We start from the raw sequence: 6,402 nt of genomic DNA on the forward strand, positions 1-6,402 counted from the left end.
TGGGATTTTATGGATATATATGATGACAACGTAAGCAGCTGTGGTTTCATGGGAGCTGTAGCTTTTCTTACTTTGACAGAAGAGAAACCAAGACGAGCCAGGATGTGACTTCTGCTCCCTATTGGTTGAGTTAATGAGTGTGAACAAGCGGCAAAGAATATATAAGAGAGATAATAACAGTGAGGGCTGGGCAACATATCAATATCATGTCAATGTTGTGATATGAGACTAGCTATTGTCTTGGATTTTGGATATCATAATATGGCATAAGTGTTGTCTTTCTGTGGTTTTAAAGACTGCATAACAGTAGTTATTTAAGTGTATAATTTAGACTGTTCTAGCTGTCAAAATGAAATGTAATTGTAATACTGTATAAATATATTATTATATATCAATCGTATTGGTATGTTAATGTTGTGTTAATAGTCATATTAACATTATTCTGTATTTATATTTTTTATTTAGTCATATCCACATTTACTGATGATTATTTATCAAAAGCAGCAAAAGTCAACCAGTGTCCGTGACAGATCAGCCTTCCCTCGATCATGTGGGACAACCCCTGAGCAAACAACTCTAAACATATGGCTTGATGTTACGTAATCCTCAGACCATGGTGAGGAGGTTAGTGGCTCAAAAACAAATGCAACACCATTCCTCAACAACCTCAAGTTGCTACACAAACAACTCTGTGGTGAATTACTCGTGTAACTTGCCACTGTGTGTTTTTACTCAACCTATAGTCCAGTATCATTACACTCTTTACCCCGGTTTCAACCTCAATAAAGCACACGGCGCTCTAACTTTACACTCAACTGAAAAGACTATGCGCATGAACGCCGCTCGATCATTCCCTGTCTCTTTTTTTTTTCCACCTCGGCCTGAGGAAAACAACACTTTCAGGGGCACAGATGGGGGAAGATCCCAGCAATACACTCTAATCCTACTCTGTGTTAGTGGGGGATCTGGGGAAGATGGTATTAAATGTGCAAATGTGTGTGTGCGCATTTCTGCGTCCGAGCGTATTGAGGTAGCGGCAGTGAGGGAGATGCTGAGAGGTGGAACCGCTGACCTGGGTTGACTCACACTGGGAGTGTTTCTGTTGGCCGGGAACGACGGAGGAGCACAGCAGGAGCTCCAGAGTTCACCGGAGCCAACCAGGCCTGCAGGTCCTCCACAGGCACAAAATATAATACTTGTAGGTAAACTAAACAAGATGCAACTAGCAGGTGAGATTTAGACACATTGCACATTAAAAAAAGAACTACAAGAGTTGTCTCAGTCTCCTAAAGAAGACAAGCCTCAAACATTTGATGGATATTTTTGGCCATCAGAGGACACCATAAATAACAAGCTGACACACAGCCGTCATATATATATGTGGCTTATAAAGTTGTCGCTACAGACACAGAGTGAGGTTTCTAGTCACATCATGAACGCAAGTCCAACATTAACTCTCCTTAAAGTTGAGTTTAGGTCTCGACCAACTCCTGAGAAAACATCTGGGTATTTAGCTGCTGGATGTTTGTCGTTCTTCACCAGCTTTGTCCGTCTGATGTTTGATGGCGTACAGATGGGATCAGAGCGTTATAACTGGTAACAGCTCCCGATGGGGGTTGATGAGAACTTCTGAGGCACAACTATGTTAAACAGTAAATGTGTGATTCAAACAAGCAAAACTAAATATTATTTTCATTATCGGTTAGGTCTGGATTAATTCATGAATCGTTAGGTTTATGAAACGTCAGAAAATGGTGAATAATTTCGATCAGCATTTCGCAGAGCCCAAGGTGATGTCTTCAGATACATTTGTTTTTGTCTGACCACCAGTCCAAAACTCATTATATACACACAGACCCACACGCACACACACATTGCTGTGTGGCCAGTATTTATGTTTTAAAAAAGCCAATAAAAATGTGTTGGGGAAAAAAAGCAGCAAATCCTTACATTTACATACTTAAAGTAATAATAAAGTAATTAAATGATTATGAAATGATATCTTAATCAATGTAAATTAATAACCTGCCAATTAAGATTTTAGTTCATTTTATCATTTTCGCGGTGGTTTTCAGTGTTAGGATAAAATATATGGATTAATGAAGCGTCACAATGAGAGTGGAGCCAAAGTATAGTTTATATGTCGCCATAAAGTAAGTATAAGCATTGAGAGCATTCATGTCTCTGTGCCAGACTGTGAATTCATGCGTGTGTGTGCACATGAAAGTGGGTCCAGCCTTTGATGGTAGTTCAGTGCCCCTGAAACACCCCACGAACACACACACACACACACCATTAGCTATGCTCCTGCACTAATGCCCTTTGACACCTCCTCTCCAGTGTTGGAAAGCAGATCCTGATGATGCACCGTCAGAGTGAGCGGCGTGAGGTAACCTCATACTCCCCCCCTTGACCCAGAGGGAGAACAGAAGGCAGCTGAGCTCATATTAAGCCGTCACATGGCTTCACAAGTAAAAACAAATGACCGCGCTTCCTGTGAGCAGTCTTTGTGTTCATCAGTGTCAACAACAATGTCGAACCACAACCAGCTCCTTCTTAAAACAGTAAAGCATTATATCGCCCTGTATTGGTCCCAGAAAATGCCGCAAATCCAAATCTCTTATATTCCAGATACTGTAGAGACATAGAGGAGACATGGGGATAGAGCACAGGGACCTTTTGGTTACCAATGACGCCCCTTCCTGTAGCATTTTAACCACATCTTGCATTCTCATACCTACTTTGGACATTCATTCCTCGAGTGTGCATTAAATCATTCTTAAATGTCAGGTAGCCACCTGAAAACCCGAGGACTCGACAGGCTGACATCTGGATTCAAAGCCCGGGTGGCAGTTAAACACAAGATGATGACTAGGTAGTACAAGAAAACTATAAGTAAATAAATAAAGTACACCAAGGATCCATCTCCAAACTATACAGGATATATTTTTATCAAGCTATAATCCATCACTTGTTTGGTCTTTGTAGAAGTACCACAAATGAGCTAGAAGGGAGAGAAAAGGTAAACTATTATGTAGCAAACTAAGCAAAGACAAGACATCTGCACTAACCTATCATTACTGATGATTAGCACTGTTGAACAAATAGAGATCAAGCAGAGAAACACAGCAAATGGGGTTTAATAGCGACGCTGCACTAACGGCTTTCCTTCATAGCCGTCTGTCTCCACGGGTGCCTAACGGCTAATGTCAGTCTGTCTCTAAAGTAAACACGTTTATGTTGCTTTAAAATGTGATCACATGAAGTTGTGGATTGGGGAAAAAGCTTTTGAGTTTCTATTATACATGTTACTGCATTCGTTACTACACACTGTGTTCGATGTTGACATGAAAAAAAAGGAGATAGAGACTACCCACACTATTGCACACAATAAATTCCAGTGTGCAGTAGTCACAAGAATTTAAAGCTTAATGTCAATTGCAGTCATATCTGGCGCAATAAGGAAAACAGCGTGAGGAATGACAGGCCGCAGATAAGCACTAAGCCAACATCAGGTGAAGTATTTCATTCTGCAGGGTCAACTGAAGACCAAAGGTGTTGACGTATCAGTAAAATCAGTTGAGTCCTCTTTAAACTACAACCCACAATAAGTGAAGCTTGTCTGTCACATCTCTAATGTCCTTAATTTAGAATAATAACCATGTTCACCCGAAACACCGTAACTCGCTGTGTTTATCTAACCAGCAAAACGGTTTATGTTTTCATCTCCTTTAGGCTGAGTCTTATTAATTGAAGCACTTGAGTGACAGGGCTTGTCAGGATCTTAACACGTTACTGCAGCTGTTGGCCGGTTTCCAAAAAAAGGCCAAAAGCTCTTGTAAGAGATATCCTCTATCAGGAGTTAAAGGGGAAATAACTCTCCATACGCTTTAGGCCTCGGGGTGAGTTTGGCCTGCGACGGACTGACAGTCAGCAGGAAGCGTCTGTCTGCTTTGCTAAAGTATTGTTGTCTTGATGGCTCAACACTGTCCTGGTCTTTGATAGCAGGTGGTGAGAGGAAAACAATTATGCTAAATTAAATCATCTCATCATCTCCACCGATTTAAAGCTGCACTTCTATAACAGTCGGACGGATGGACGGTTCTAAAAATGATCAAAAGTATTTCTGCAAGACCAGGGAGATCATATTTTTGATACCACGCATTTGTCTTTCCTTGTCAAAACATTGCATCTACATTGCCCATAATGCAACCTGGCTGCTGACAGCTTGGTAACGTCACACAAACACATTCTTTGTTTAATTCTCAGACCCAACTGACACTGACTCGAAGTGACATCCCTTGAGGACATTTTTCAGACTTCATACCAACACTCCAACCATCGACACCTGCAAGCTGAGGCACAGCTCTTTAAACCCGATGGCGCATGTCAGATGTCAAGGTTAAACTCAAACTCAAGAACATGAACTCAAGTAGAGGTCAGTACTTTTTACTGTGACCAGGACATCAAACGTCTAAAATCCTGAGATGAAATATACCAACATATAATTACAGAAGGAGATGAATCAACATAAAGAAATCCATGTTAAAAACGGCATTCATCATTCCTCCCGTGCTGGTTGTCTACTTGCTTGAATGAAGAGCTACAAGGAAAAGAAGATGACGTTTTTCTATGAGGTAATGTTGGCCGTCATTCCCCCCCTCCTCTACTTTATTTCTCTCTCTCGCTCTCTCTCTCTCTTTGCAGTAGCACAGCAGCTCCATTCTTGGCATCAATTACCAGCGGGCAGATACGCAATCTTACTGTGCAAACAATTAAAGGCTGCTCCTCTGCACTCCAAACTACTCACTCGTGTTGCAGAGTTGAGGATTAACCCAATATGCTTACTCATTAACGCCGGAGACACACCAATGAATGGCATTCCTGGGAACTTTGTTTGCTGAACCGAGGGCAATGAGACGCAGCGGAGAGCTACTTGTTGCAAAGGTCGTTGGCTTGCCGGTTACCTTTGAACCTGGCTTCTAAGCTGCCAGTTTCAACTTGACTTTGATACAGGGAACACTGGCAGGATCTTCATTGTATTACATTGGGAGGTACTAAAGTAAATTAATTGGCTTTTGGACTGCAATATTACAATCTGACAAAGTGGCCTTAAAGTCAAGATACCATACATTTTTTGGGCAGGTAGATTTTAAACACATCTGCACAATGACGGCTGACTCTACCTAGATGAAGAAATACCAGAAGGCAATGTATGCATTTCTGTGAGCACTGCCCTTGTTCTCTGTACGTGAATCAAGTGTAACCGGCGGGTGGTCAGGTGACGTGACAGTGAGCGATACAACTCCTTATAAAACGCAACAACACTCTTTCCAAAAAGCAACCAGTATTTGACTTCCTGACTGGCAGCATTGTGCATGCAGTAAGAGGGTGTTATGTAACCGTCAGGAATTCAGTTGAAGACCAATGAGAAAACAATGTGTGGTTGTGAACCTGTCAAAGACTCTTGATGGGGCGTGCTTTAAAGTGACAGGTCCCCGAAGAAGAAAAAGACTGAGTGGAATGTCTTGAGTGATGTGAAAACAACCGGTTTCCTTTACAACCTTTGGCCGGGCCTCCGCAAGGGTCTATGGTCAGACAATCTTTTTACAGTGCAGAAAACAAATGGCAGTAATCACAAAAACAAGAATAATACTATAACCCCCGATAGGCCACTGGCTGTTTGCAGATAGAGAGCTCCTCTGTGTGTGTGCTACATAATCCCCACACAGCTGGACCCAAAGTGCAATAAAACCTCTGTATGGGGGCAGACACGACTCGGGGCCGACCATAGACACAGTTGTCGCTGAGCAGCATTGTGTAACTGATGTTAAAAGACACAGAAGGACATAAACTCGCAGGAATCAATCTATTTATACAGGCAAACATCAGCCCACACATACTGGTATGACTTAAATAACTACAGTTATCATTCTCCTAAAACTAAGTCAACCAGGCTGCAATTTTAGCAAACAATTGCAGCAATTTTAGCAAAAAAAATAGAAGAAACCTCAAGAAGAGCAACAGAGGAGGGATCCCTCTCCCAGGACGGAGAGACATATAACATGTCATGTGTATGACCAGACCAACACAGTGAATTAGTATGGACAATCTGGATGACATAATTATAGACAGATTGTATTAAGAATAGATTGGAGAGGACATTCAGCAACTTCAGGGAGCATAACTCTTAATATGTGAAGTGCAACTCTTTCACGTTTCAAGCTGCATGGTTTTAAATCACAAGTTATTTTCTGTTAAGTCACGTCTCGTCTTTTGGGAGTCCGGTCTCAAATCAACGTCGTCTCATTGCAGTCGAGTCTAAAGTTGTAATTTTTGTAACTTTGGTTTGCCTCATGGTCAAGTCTCGCGTCTCAAACGTGCAGCTTCGTCATCAGCAGA

This window comes from Anarhichas minor, unplaced genomic scaffold, assembly GCF_050575085.1.
Source record: "Anarhichas minor isolate MPS153535 unplaced genomic scaffold, ASM5057508v1 ptg000067l, whole genome shotgun sequence".
NCBI lineage: Eukaryota > Metazoa > Chordata > Actinopteri > Perciformes > Anarhichadidae > Anarhichas > Anarhichas minor.